The 14,260-nt window shown below is 43.3% G+C and overlaps 1 long non-coding RNA gene and 1 pseudogene across 1 annotated transcript in view; one reads left to right on the top strand and one right to left on the bottom strand.

Annotated features, from left to right (window-relative positions):
- The window catches only part of LOC133058787 (uncharacterized), a 69,508-nt gene extending 58,669 nt beyond the window's left edge, over positions 1–10,839 (top strand). The window contains exons 2-3 of the long non-coding RNA XR_009693378.1: positions 9,292–9,433; positions 9,677–10,839. This is a non-coding gene — a long non-coding RNA (uncharacterized LOC133058787). The remainder of the gene's footprint in view (positions 1–9,291; positions 9,434–9,676) is intronic.
- Positions 10,840–11,901: 1,062 nt separating this feature from the next.
- LOC133058786 (large ribosomal subunit protein eL37-like) lies at positions 11,902–12,193 on the bottom strand (annotated as a pseudogene).
- Between the last annotated feature and the right edge of the window lie 2,067 nt (positions 12,194–14,260).

Below are 14,260 nucleotides of genomic sequence, written 5' to 3'. Positions count from 1 at the left end.
TGTGGGTTTATTTCTGAGCTTTCTATTTTGTTCCTTTGTGTGTCTGTTTTTATGCCAATATCATGCTGTTTTGATTATAGTTTATGCTATGATAATAGCTTTGTAGTATAGTTTAAAATCATGAAGTGTGATGCTTCCAGCTTGTCCTTCTCAAGATTGCTTTGTCTATTTGGGATCTTTTGTGGTTCCATACAATTTTAGGATTATTTGTTCTATTTCTATGAAAAATACCAATTGAATTTTGATAGGGATTGCATTGAATCTATCAGTGGCTTTAGGTAATATGGACATTTTACAATGTTAATTTTTTTCCAGTACATGAGTACAGAATATCTTACAATTTATTTATGTCTTCTATAATTTCTTTCATCAGTGACTATACAGTTTTCAGTGTATGTGTCTTTCACCTCCTTGGTTAAATTTACTGCTAGATACTTTATTCTTCTTGATGCAACTGTAAGTGGGATTATTTTCTTAATTTCTAAAATCTAGTATTTTGATGACCTCTGATGTACACAATAACAGTCATTAGGTGATTGCTGTGGATGGTAATTATTGCAACCCTGGTAGGTTGTTCACTTCTTAATACAGTTCATAATAACCATCTGTATTAGTCTGCTCAGTCTGCCGTAACAGAATACCATAGCCTGCATGGCTTGAACAATAGAATCTTATTTTCTCACAGTTCTGGAAGCTGAAAAGTCCAAGATCAAGATCAAGGTTTCAGCAAGTCTTGGCTTCTTGTGAGAGCTTTCTTCCTGGTTTGTAGATGGCCACCTTCGGTATCTCCACGTGGCCTTTCCTGGGTATGTGCAAAAGTGTAGCAGAAAGAGAAAGGAGAAATGAGCTCTTTGGTTCTCTTGTTATTTTTGTTGTTATTATTCAGTGGCTAAGTCACATCCGACTCTTTGTGACCCCATGGACTGCAGTGCGACAGATTTCCCTGTGTCTTCCCTTGGTGTCTCTTATAAGGACACTAATCCTTTTAAATTAGGGCCTCAGCCTTATGACCTTGTTTAACCTTACTTTCTCAGAGGCCGTTATCTCCAAGTACGACCATATTGGGGTTAGGGTTTCAACATGAATTTGGCAAGGGACACAAACATTCAGTCTTTGACATCACATAATAAGTAAGGAAATGGCAACCCACTCCAGTATTCGTGCCTGGAGAATCCCATGGATAGAGGAGCCTGGCAGGCTACAGTCTGTGGGGTCGCAAGAGTCAGGTGTGACTTAGTGATGAAACTACTGCTACTAGTAAGTAAGAGGTTAGGGAACTGTTGAGCTGGAAAAGGTTTCCCACCACACTTGCACATCAGTGGGTAATACCTTTGCCACTTTGAGGATAGTTGGATGAGTAGCTCACAAGCCATCCAGAAACCTATCAGCAGGCTAGTGCTGCATTTTCTGTTTAAATTCTAAATGAGTTAATTGTCCAAGCCAAGGAATACCATATCCTCAGCTTAACCAACAGAAGCCTCTTCATTGCACATTTACTTGAACTCCCTTAAGGTAATGTTTAATGGTACTGCAGCCAAGGGGAAATTTTCCACCACACCACATCATTTTAGGATGTTGGTTATCTGTCCAGCAAATCAGGTCCTTGGCTAGGGAGACTTTGCAGAGTCCAGCTTCACCTCCCCTGAACTTGTACCTGGGTATGATTTTAATGGTGGACAAAACTATTATTTCAGAATTTAAAGGGTTTTCAAGAATAAAGCAAGTCATTCCTGATTACATTAGGACTCAAAGCTACTTTATTGGAAGTTAGGGTTTCACCATATGATTTGTGTTGGCAGAAGGGGATGCCTCATCTCAGCTTGGAAATTCTAGGCTGAGTTGAGTGTTAAATTTAATTACCAAAAAGATGGACCCCGTTGCTTCTATGCCAGTGTGTATTAAGCAAGGGCAAACATATCCAGCATTGGGAGTCAGTTTTAGCAGTTTAATAATTTGAATAGATAAAGAAAAAAGGGGAGTTGGTAAGACAAGAAAAATGGCTCGTCTCAAAAGCAAAAAGACATCTGGACTGATAAGAGGACAGCTGAAAGAGGAGCTGAAGATAACCATGAGAAACTGGTCATAAATTTGCCTCAGAGTTCGGACAGGGGGTCATGCCCCTGAATTATAAGCAGGGGTCACTCTGGTGAATTGAGAACTTACGTCCTGGTTTTGCTACCTCTAGGCAGTCTCCTTCAACGTGCACCTCATCTCCAAACTCTCAGTAGTGAAATGCACGTGGATGAAAAGAATTGCCCAAGATGAATAAGTAATTCTAGTATATGTGTCACTGATGGGACGACGTTCCCTGAGAAGTGGGTCAGCCTGTGTCCCATGTCACAGGCTACTGCCTCACCTGTGCTGTGTCAGATGGCTAATAAAAAAAACTCACCCAACAGCTTAAAGTTTTCATTGTTACACTTCCCTTGCGATCCCAGGGAGGCCAGGCCTTATTGGAGAGGGTGTTCAAGTTATGAGTTCACACAAGATGTGAAATACTTTTGAGTGTGTGTGTGTGTGTGTGTGTGTGTGTATGTGTATTGCAGCAACACCATAGCTGGTGAACTAACAGATTTACCCACATGGTCCAGGCATTCTAGCTGGTTGTTCAGGGTTGCAGGCCTGGAGCAGGTGGGTTGTGTATGTGTGTGTTAAGAGAGAGGGGGCCATGTGTCATATTCCACTGGACTTTGCCTTATGTAAAGTGTGTTTGTAAAAGTAGAATGGAACTCCCTCAGGTCTGATGCTGTGAAGTGAGTGAATATCACGCAGAACTGCTCAATAAACTGAAAATGGTATACTGTCCAATTATATGATGTATATATATCATGATTATCATTCCTGCCACTGGTGCCCGCATCAGGAATCCTGTATTGAGATCTTCCACGTTCCAGATCCTGTTCTAGATCAGGATTTTTTGATTTTGGCTCTTATCAATATTAACAATTGGGGCTGGATAATTCTTCGTTGTGGGTTGTGTGGTAGGGCTGTCCTAGGCACTGTTAGGCAGCATTCGTGGCCTCTATCCACTGGATGCTAGAAGCACATTCCCTCTCCCTGCCACCCCCCGCCCCCCGCCCCCCGCCCCCATCGTTGTGATAGCCTGAAGGTTTCCAGGCACTGAAAAATGTCCCCCTGGGAGCAAAACTACCCCTAGTTGAGACCCAGTGTCTCAGACATAGGGCATATTTGAAATGGGGCCTGGTGTACACAAAAAGCATGACCTGGCGTCACACTGTAGTTTTCACTCCTGCATTCACTTTGTTTCCTGAGCCCTGGCTGTGTGCCATGAACAGTGCCAGGTGATGGGGATAGAAGGACGAAGAAGACATGCTTTTTGTCCTTATGGAGAAGAGTCTAGTAAGGGAGAAATACTAATAAATAAATAAATTACCAAACAGATGCGGTGAAATAGACACGTACAGGAGCTGCAAGCACATGATAACGGTCAGGGGAGAGAGCCCCTGACCCAGCTTGGGAGGTATGCTAAGAAAGCAGAAGCATCAGAGAAGGCTTTCCTGAGTTGCCTAAACTGAGCTGAGTCTTAAAAGAGGAACAGAGGTGTAATTCAGTGTTGCAACACTGAAGCATAAACAAGATACAGAGATGAAAAGCAGCCTAGAGAGTGTGTGTGTATTGGGTAGGGGATGCTAAATCCAGGATAGACAGACAGGATGACCTTGTTTGCCAGTCTAAGAGCTTGTGCTTTATGCTGGGCCTTCCTGGTGGCTCAGATGGTAAAGAGTCTGCTTGCAATGCAGGAAGCCTAGGTTTGATCCCTGGGTCAGGAAGATCCCTTGGGGAAGGGAATGGCAACCTACTTCAGTATTCTTGCCTGGAGAACTTCATGGTCAGGAAGAGGAGAGCCACTGATGGGCTGTTAGTGAGGCAGTAGCATGCTTTTGTGTAAACTGATTGCTGTGGTCAATATGCAGAGAATGGATTTAAGGGGCACAAGAGTGAAAGCAGGGAGACCAATTTAGGACACCAAGGGATAATGAGGGCTGGAACTAGGGCCATGGAAGGAGGGGATGGATTTGATAAATCTTCCAGAGATAAGATCGAATGACTTGGTGACTCTTCAGGTGTGAGTGTAGAGAAAGAGGGAGCAAGTCAGGATAACTGCTGGTCACATTTGTTCTAAGGTGCCACTCTCAGGGTCTAGCGTGTAGAAAATAACCGAGTGAAGGTAACCATTGTCATATGCTATCATATCAACAACTTCTTATCTCCATTTTGCAGATGAGAAAATTGAAACCCAGAGGAGGAAAGTGGTTAAGCCCAAGTCACACAGCTCGTGATGTGAGCTCTGTTTGGCTGTCTTAACTTCTGCCTTGTCCTGCTGTGTGGCTTTGGCTAAGTGTGGATTAAACTGGTGAAAATGACTTTAGTCAGAAAGAAGTGAACTCTGTTACCATTGGCTTTTATGCTTAGTGGGTGCTTGAGTGAAGTCGCTCAGTCATGTCTGACTCTTTGCAACCCCATGGACTGTAGCCTAATAGGCTTCTCTGTCCATGGGATTTTCCAGGCAAGAATACTGGAGTGGGTTGCCATTTCCTTCTCCAGGTAGTGGGTGCTTAGTACTAACTAAATAGAGGAGTGACTGATGTCATTGAAAATTAAACCAATGTCTGTGCATCATTTTCGTGCATTCCAAATTATTTAAGGGAAAAAGAAACAGCCTACCGGGTATTACATGCAAGTGGCACCCACCTAAGTGCAGCTTTAATCTCAGATTCCTGGCACCTACAAGTGAAGTCTTGGGGCCCATAGTCCATTGTCAGTCTCTTCAGACTCAAGGCCAGGGACATGAGTATAACTCATACTTGTTAAATGATTTGGTAGTTTATATATATAATAAATTTATAATTATAAATGTGTAATCATTAAATGTATAAATTAAATCACTAAATATATAATAGTATAATATAGTGTGTGTATACATACACACACACACACACACACACATATATATATATAAATTCTGGGTCAATAAGAGGATCTCCCATCATTTCTATCTGAAAATATTAAATGTGACCAAGACCAAGAACGACTATTGGCCAGGAAATGGCGGTGATTGTTACTGGGCTAAATATTGAGTGGTATGTCTTTAAGATAAACACAAAGAAATTCCCTTGTCACTTCTCTCCAGGATTGCTCCCTTAACCTTTCCTCCTCCAAATCTAGACTTCAAGGCTCCTAGAAGAACCAAGACACAAGTATAGGATTAGTTGCCCAATTTACTTATATTTTAAGAAAGTGTCCCCAAAGGCCAGTTAAGCCTGTCTGACAGCAGTGACAGGTCTCATCATCAGAAAACCCAAGAATGATTATAGCCTATGACCTGTGACAGCTCTAAAGACATTAAGAACTGCCAGGAAATGCCACTGGGATTTCTGTCTCGGGTCATTGGAAAACAAGGGGCTTTCATTATACGGGTTGAGGATTCCTTCCAAAATATTTATGCCAGGCCATTGATATGATGAGAGGTCTCATTCTAAGTATCAGCATATGTATTTTAAAAATAATTTTGCGCATTGTTTAATTGTGAAAGGCAGTCATGTGGAGTGGAAGAAACCCAATATTTGAAGTCCAAGGACTTGGTTTGATTCATTTTTTCAGCTTTTCCCCTGATAGGTAGATGACAGATATATTCATCCAAAGGCCCTACTCTGTTCAAAGCTATTTGCCTTAACTTAAATGTTTTGCCTTAACCCAAATGTACTTGTTCATTGCTAGCTCTAAAAATTAAAAGTGGAATATTAATTACCATCTCTTTTGGCATTCTAACCCCAATTCCAGTATGTGCGTGTGTGTGTGGTAGGGAGTTCTCCACCCCAAGAAACAATTCCTTGTCACCAGCAGGAAGTCTGAGAATTCAACTCAATTCTGACACTACACAGAGATGGCATCAGATTTTGTAGGTTAAGGGTTCATTCCTACACAAACACACACAACTTCAGAACTAGATGCAGCCCAGGTGGTTACCTGTGCTTCTGACCTATACACTACAAATTGGAGGTTGTAGTGATCCCTTCCCACTCAGAATGACAATCACGAGTCCAGGTTGTTACCTGTGTGTTAGTCTCTCAGACATGTTCGACTCTTTGCGACCCCAAGGACTGTAGCCTGCCAGGCTCCTCTGTCCATGGGATTTTACAGCAAGAATACTGGAAAGTGTTGCCATTCCCTTCCCCAGGGGATCTTCCCAACCCAGGGGTTCAACCGGGGTCTCCTGCATTGCCCCCAGACCCCTCTTTGGGTTCAGTGAATTTGCTAGAATGGCTCACAGAACTCAGAAAAACATTTCACTTGTTAGATCACTGGTTTATTGTGAAAGACTGTAACTCAGGACAGCTGGATGGAAGAAACACACAGGGCAAGCTACAGGGAGAGGGTTTGTGCTTCCATCCTCTCTCCAGGCGCTCCACCCTCCCCAAGGCCCATGTGTTCCCCAGCCTGGAAGCTCTCTGAAACCTCCCCGCCCCCCACCCCCCCACACACATACACACGTATCCTTTTTTATGGAGGCTTTATTGCATAGGCCCAATTGACTAAACCACTGGCCATTGGTGATTGAAGTCAACATCCAGGCCCTCTGGGTCTAGGCGTGGGACTGAAAGTTACAACCGGCTCATCACATGGTTGTCTGCATTGGCAACCAGACCTCGTTAACCTAATAAGAGACACCTGTAAGCTCCTATCACTTAGGAAATTCCAAGGGTTTAGGAGCTGTGAGCCAGGAACTGCAAGTGAAGATCTGAATGGTCGAATCTATGTATAAATCACAACATCTGACCATCCACTTAAAGTACTTTCCCTTTGGTTCAAGGTGATCTCTGCTCTGTTAAAGTAACCAAGCAGTGAGTGCATTGCTGTTTGCTGTCCCTCGTCCCATCAGGGTTGAGATTCTGTTTCCATGGTGCAACAGTGACATCCATTGGCCTGTTGCACTAATTATAGAGGAAGCCTGTTTCTCAGCTCTGTAACTATTGGGTTTCCTGATACACGCAAACACAGAGAACAGACTGTCGCCAAGCCTGACCAGTAAGTCAAGACCGAGTCACACCTGGTCCCCTGCAGACTGTACTGGTTTCAGGACCCTTTCCAAGGACTTGTGGTCACATGGGGCAGTCCTGGAATCGGTCCTATTTTTGTAGAGTTCAGTACATTCGTGGGGTTGTTGGGAAACCATTGGTTTGTGATTCAGATATCTCCCTTCACCTCTGAACCTTTTCTACATGAAGTGAAGCTGATAACCTGTTTTGCAGTGACCAAGGGCTTTTCCGGACACTTGATAATCTATCCCCACAGTCACACAACAGTTGTAAAAATTAGAAGAGTGCACATTACATGTGCTTGGCACCCACCAGACTGTGAAGGAGGGGAGCTGGCCACCCAAATGCCAGGTGTTCAGACCCCAAGCGTTGGTGATTTGTGTTCCCTGCCCTAATTGGAATTCACCAGGTTGTTCAGAAACTCTTGCCTCATTTCTGAAAGAACATTGGGCAGGGGGGAGGGTCTAAAGATAGAAAAGCCAAGGAAAGGTTATGTGGCTGGATTTGAGATTGAGCCATGAATGTGTGTCTTCATGTAGAAAAGGAAAAACCAGGGCTGTTTTTTCATCTCCATAGAGAACATAACAGGAAATAGCAAGACTAAAAATACTTCCATCAACTATGTGTCAGATACTCTGTTAGGTATTAAGAATAAAGGATAAAGAAGACAAACCACTGCATTCACCTAAAGACCTCATTTTCAAGTGAGGGACACAAGCTGGGAACAATGAATTCTAACTGTGTGGTAAGAGTTTAGTAAGCGTTCCTGCAGCAACCACTTCTAACCCGTGTGTGTGTGTGTGTGTGTGTGTGTGTGTGTGTGTGCACGCACATGTGTGTGCACACACATGCACACATAAATGGTAGGATCCAACTAATGGCCAATGTTGGCACCTTTGGATGGAAAAATGAGTGAATAGTCTCAGCTCCACTCAAAGCCAAAATTTCAAATACTGCTTAGTATCAAAACCAATCAGGTTGCAAAACTGACAAGTTTACATAAAAGAACACTTACATAAAAGAACAAAACCTGTGGGTTCAGTGTCACTTTGCATCATTTCCTGGTAAAACTTTTTTTAGAAATAATTAGGGCATTGTAACAGTGTGTGCGTTCTCAGTCGCTTTAGTCATTTTTGACTCTTTGTGACCCTATGGGCTGTAGCCCACCAGGCTCCTCTGTCCATGGAATTCTCCAGGCAAGAATACTGGAGTGGGTTGCCATGCCCTCCTCCAGGGGATTTTCCTGACCCCAGGATTGAACCCATACCTCTTGGGTCTCCTGCATTGGCAGGCAGATTCTTTACCAGTAACGCCACCTGGGAATTCCTGATTTATGGTATATGTAGCCAAACCCATTACTGACTCACTAGTAAAGTTTTTCCAAATCATTGTTATGATTAAACAAACGAAAGACTCACCTAAGAAAGAATATCATCGAGATTCCATTCTTCCTTCTCCAGTTGACTACCTGAAAGTTTGATTCCAGTGCCTGCTCTTACTAACTGGTCTCATTTTAGCTCTCGTTGTAAATTCTCAAGGCCCATCCTTTAGCTCACCTCTCCTCTCCCTAGCACAGCTTCCCCATGTGACCTTACTGACTTCCCCTCTGGAGAGGGCTGAGTACCAGTCACTTCCCACATACCCATGGAACTTGTTAAGGACAGAGTCCAACAGATCGAAGACACCTTGGCGATCAAGTGGCTCTACTACTTTACACTCCCTCCTCCACACACACACACACACACACACACGCATACACACGCATACACACACACCACTGTATAACCATTAGAGCCCTTTAGAAAAAGTGCAGCCCACATTTTAAAACACAGTTTCTCATGTTGGTCATTTTAGTTTAAACCCATGTCAGTCAAACTGAGAAAATTTTAGCCTACAATTGTTGGCTCTGTTTAAAGTCCCTTCCCAAGTACCAAAGTGTAAGTCTGCAGAATCCAGTGACATTTCTATGAGCTTTGAGAAGCCTCTCCACCAACTTAGAAAAGATGAGTTTACATGGATACAGAGAACAAACTAGCAGTTACCGGTGAGGACAGGGGAGGAGGAAGGGCCGTATAGAAGTAGAGGATTAAGAAGTAGAAACAATTAAGTATAAAATAAGCTGCATGGATATATTGTACAACATGGGGAATATAGCCAATATTTTATAATAACTATAGGAGTATGACCTTTAAAAATTTTGAATCACTACCTTGTTCCCTTGTTACTTATACAGTATTATATTGATCCATCAACTCTACTTCAGTAAAAAGAAGACCTGTAGCAGCCCATCACAACGTATTGTGTGTTCCCCAGTGTGTTAATACTAAAGAGACCAGGAATGCAGATGTGCAGCAATATCCCCGGAGGCCTTTGAGGTCAGTGTGCTGGGTGTCACATGGAGGCCACCCCTGTGGGTTGCTGACCCTTGGTCGTCAGATCTGAGAGCTTGAAGCTCCATCCCCCTCATACGGGAGTCTCAGGGCACTTCCCACTTGTCCCTTAGCTCTCAGCTCCCTTCAAAGACCTTCCTGCTTGGGTCGCTGTAGCCCCATTGGCATCTTTGCTGTTCGTGTATGTTTAGTCACTCAGTCGTGTCCAACTCTTTGCAACCCCTACAGACTGCAGCCTGCCAGGCTCCTCTGGTCCATGCGGATTCTCCAGGCAAGAATACTGGAGTGTGTTGCCATGCTCTCCTCCAGGGGATCTTCCCAACCCAGGGATTGAACCAACGCAACGTCTCCTGCATTGCGAGCGGATTCTTTACCATCTGAGCGACCAGGGAAGCCCATTTTAGCATTTTGGACCTGGGCATAAAATAAACTTATAGTAGGTTTTTACAGGACAATTTGAGTCTCTGGAGTGGTTTCAGGTCCTCAGGAGGCCTGGTGTGCTGTGGTCTGTGGGGTCACAAAGAGATGGACACGACTGAGCAACTAAACTGAACTGAACTGAACTGAAGATAGTCCTCACTGCCCAACAATTGTTCATCCAGCTGCTCAGAGGGCCATATGCCCTCACCTCTGGATTAATTCTTACCCCCTGTGCTTTTAAATGGATACACCTAGTGTTAGTCGCTCAGTTATGTCCAACTCTTTGCTTCGCCATGGACTGTAGCCCTCCAGATTCCTCTGTTCATGGGATTCTCCAGGCAAGAATGCTGGAGTGGGTAGCCATTCCCTCCTCCAGCGGATCTTCCCGACCCAGGGATGGAGCCTGGGCCTCATGCGTTGCAGGCAGATTCTTTACCATCTGATATACCAATTAACACCTTAGTAATAACCAGTCTGTAACATTAGAGGCTTGAATTTTTTTAATTTATTTTTCAATATATTTTTATTGAGATATCATTTACAAGCTGAAAGATATGCTTCAGTGTTACAGTTCCATTTTCAGAGTCCTGATAAATGTATATACCTGTGTAATCTACGCCTCTGTTAAGACAGACCATTTTCATCACCCCCATAAACTCCAGGCCCCATCCCAGTCCATCCCCCACCCCAAGCATCCAGTATTCTGGTTTATTTCACCAGAGATTAGATTTGCCTCTTGTAAAGCTTACACATGAAATAACACAGTATGTACTCTTCTGTATGGTATTTTTTTTGCTCAGCATAATGTTTTTAAACTTCATCCATGGTGTTGTCTGTGTTCATTGTTTATCCATCCTCCTGTTGATGGACATTTGGGCTGTATCCAGTGTGGGGTTATTATGAATAAAGCTGCTGTGGATACTAGTGTTCAAGCCCTTTTGTAGCCATATGTCCTCATCCTCTTAGATGAGATGCTGGATCATAGGGTAGATGTATGTTTGCCTAATAAGAAACTTTCATACCATTTTCCAAAGCCGTGGCACCATCCTACAATACAGTTCCAGTAGCTTCACAACCTTCTTGACATTTGTTGCTGGCAACACATGTGTTAGTTTTCTATTACTGTGTAATAAATTACTGCAAGCATGGCATCTTGGAGCAGCACGAATATATTACCTCATAGTTCTACAGGTCAGGAGTCCTGTATGACTCAGCTGAGTTCTATGCTGATGGTCTTAAGGTTGAAATGAAGTATCACCCGGGCTGGGTTCTTATCTGGAGGCTCTTGGAAAAATCCACTTTCAGACTCATTCAGATTGTTGGTTCAATTCAGTTCCTGGGTTTCCTCCCTGGCTGTCATTTAGACCAGTTCTCTGCTCCTAGGGTGTGCCTGCTCAGTCGCTCAGCTGGGTCTGACTCTTTACAACTCCATGGACTGTAGCCTTTCAGTCTCCTCTGTCCAAGGAATCATCCAGGCAAGAATATTGGAGTAGGTTGCCATTTCCTACTCCAGGAGATCTTCCCGACCCAGGGATTGAACTCGTATGTCCTTCATCTCCTACATTGGCAGGCAGATTCTTCACCACGGAGCCAGCTGGGTAGCCCATCTGCACCTAGGGGCAGCCTATATCTTTTTCTCACATGGCCCCTTCTATCTTCAAGCTTGCAAAACACATCGATTTCTCACCCCCTTCCCTACACTTCCATGCCCCTTGGTTTAAATCTCTCTGTCTTCCTTATGCTTTAAAAAGACTCATCTGATTGGGTCAGACTCACCTGAATAACTCTGTATCTTAAGGTCATTCAACTTGGAAACATAATTGCATCTGCATGCTCTCTACCCAGTACTATCTAAATTAATGCTTGATCAAGTAACCAGGAAGCAGAAATCTTGGGACCATCTTTAGAATTCTGCCTATCACAGCAGTCCATGATGAAATTTTAAAACCAGCATCACTTTTAATTATCCAGTTGCTTTTAGGAAAAAAAAAAAAAAAACAGAACATCTATTGCCGGACTAACCGTGGAAATCCTTAAGATGAACTAAATGCTGTAACAGCCGCTCGCTTGGGTTCAGGTGTTGTTCCTTCACAGAATCCATGCCTGAATCTGCGGTATACAATTTTTAGGTGCCTCATTCAACCAGTCCCTGTGGTATTTCATCCTTTAGCTTTAGCACTCCACTTATACTTTCTCTTTTGCTTGGCAGGGTAGCCACACTTGCCACAAGTTGACTTCTGAAGGTGGTAGGCTTTAGAGCCACAATGGTGGCAGTGTGTGCATCTTATTCTGATGCTTTCCAAGCAATGATGTTCCATTTGTCATCTTGCTTCTGCCGCTGAGACCAAAGAGCTATCCAGTTGCTTTTAAAGCCAGAGATTTCAAAAATATTTTCCTGCTAACGAATTGTATTTACTGTGGCTTCAAGAATTGTCCCTTGCCACTTGTGTTCTGTGCATTTATAAAACTCCCTGCATTTGAAAACATCTAAGTGCTTCTACATCAAGTTCTGATACCCATCCAACATGATCAAGTTCTCTATCTGGCAACAATAAGACTGGAATACTTAGACACAGGTTAAAGTGATTTAACCAAGTTGATTTTTGTCATTTCCTAGGGCCTCATAGCTGGTTGCAGAATTGAGAATTAATAGTTTAATTTTGGTAACTAGAATAATGGATCTTAGGGATGAAAAGTCCCAAGAACTTTATAGTCAAACTGAAGATCAGAGAAATTGATTCAGAGAGTTGGTTATTCAGAAATGAGCCCAGACCTATGTCCCTAGGTTCCTGGGTAGAACTCTGTTAACTGTCCTGCAGTGGATAGTTACCCTTGCTTCTCGAGGGGTATTTTCTCCTGAAAAAGGACTTTGAGATTTGTTGATTTAGTTCAGTTCAGTTCAGTCGCTCAGTTGTGTCTGACTATTTGTGACCCCATGAACTGCAGCACGCCAGGCCTCCCTGTCCATCACCAAATTCCGGAGTCTACCCAAACTCATGTCCATTGAGTCAGTGATGCCATCTAACCATCTCATCCCCTGTTGCCCCCTTCTCCTCCTGCCTTCAATCTTTCCCAACATCAGGGTCTTCTCAAATGAGTCAGCTCTTCGCAGCAGGTGGCCAATTTAAGTCACTGCATAAATCTCTGACGGGCTTCCCAGGTGGCACCCGTGGGAAAAGAACCCAGGCAGGTAAGAACCCGCCTGCCAATGCAGGAGACATAAAAGATTCTGGTTTGATCCCTGGGTGGGGAAGATCCCTGGAGGAGGGCATGGCAACTTACTTCGGTATTCTCCAGTATAGGGTTGCAGAGAACCAGACGTGACTGAAGCGGCTTAACACGCACACACGCATCAATCTCTGGAATTCTAGAAAGTATTTATTGAAATAATACATTATTTCAATAAATTTGCATTGCATGCATGTGTGTTCAGTTGTGTCTGACTCTTTGCAACTTCATGGACTGTAGCCCACCAGGCTTCTCTGTCCATGGGATTCTCCAGACAAGAATACTGGAGTGGGTTGCTATTCCCTTCTCCAGGGGATCTTCCCGACCCAGGGATTGAATCCAGGTCTCCTGCATTGCATGAAAATTCTTTTTATTGTCTGAGCCACTAGGGAAGCCCTAAATTTGCATTCGTATATTAGTATATAGTATTAGTTCCAAATCAAAACTTTTCAACTAGCTAAATCCATTCCAGGAAAGGTTATCTTCAGTTGGCTTGAAACTAATTGAAGGAGGGAAAGGGGCCAGTGAAATTGACCTGCTTCTGTTCAGATGCTAGGGTCTTAGGAGTTCTTGAGTCTGTGCTTGAAATCTTTTTGGACTTGGGGACTCTGCATTTCTTCCAACAGAGAATGAAAGAATCGTGTACCTGACTTTCATGAAACTCTCATAAGGCATCTCATATTTTTCAAGATGAATTCCAGATGAACTGATGGCAGAGTCACATGGCTTCCAAGTCAAGACTAGAACCTGGTCACCCTATGGCTTTACACCAAAAGCAAAGCAGCCCAGACTCTCCTGAAGCTATGTTTTATTTGGCCCACAGAATGGTGGTGTTTTTTTACTTGAATTAATTTTCAATATTGAAAACTGGAAATTTTCATGTGAAAAATCCAGATGTCCTTTATTTTTTTTAGATTGGAGCTCAAGGAACAGTGAGCCCACTTTCTGCAAGGCCCTTGAGACAGGGCATGAGGCTTCTAGGCACTCCAATCCCCCAGGTTCAGTTTAGTCCATTTGCCTTCTTGGTTCTATTGGAACCAGAGTCATGACACTTGTTTCACCCAAACTGCCATTTTAAGACACCTTGTCAGACTGTTCAAACAATTTCTTACCTGGATTACACCTACCAAATATGTCTAGCACTTGTTTCCTAGCAGTTGAAAA

The sequence above is a fragment of the Dama dama genome, chromosome 6, assembly GCF_033118175.1.
Source record: "Dama dama isolate Ldn47 chromosome 6, ASM3311817v1, whole genome shotgun sequence".
In the NCBI taxonomy this organism is placed as follows: Eukaryota; Metazoa; Chordata; class Mammalia; order Artiodactyla; family Cervidae; genus Dama; species Dama dama.
Note: the sequence above shows the minus strand (reverse complement) of the source record. Positions and strands in the feature narration are given on the sequence as shown.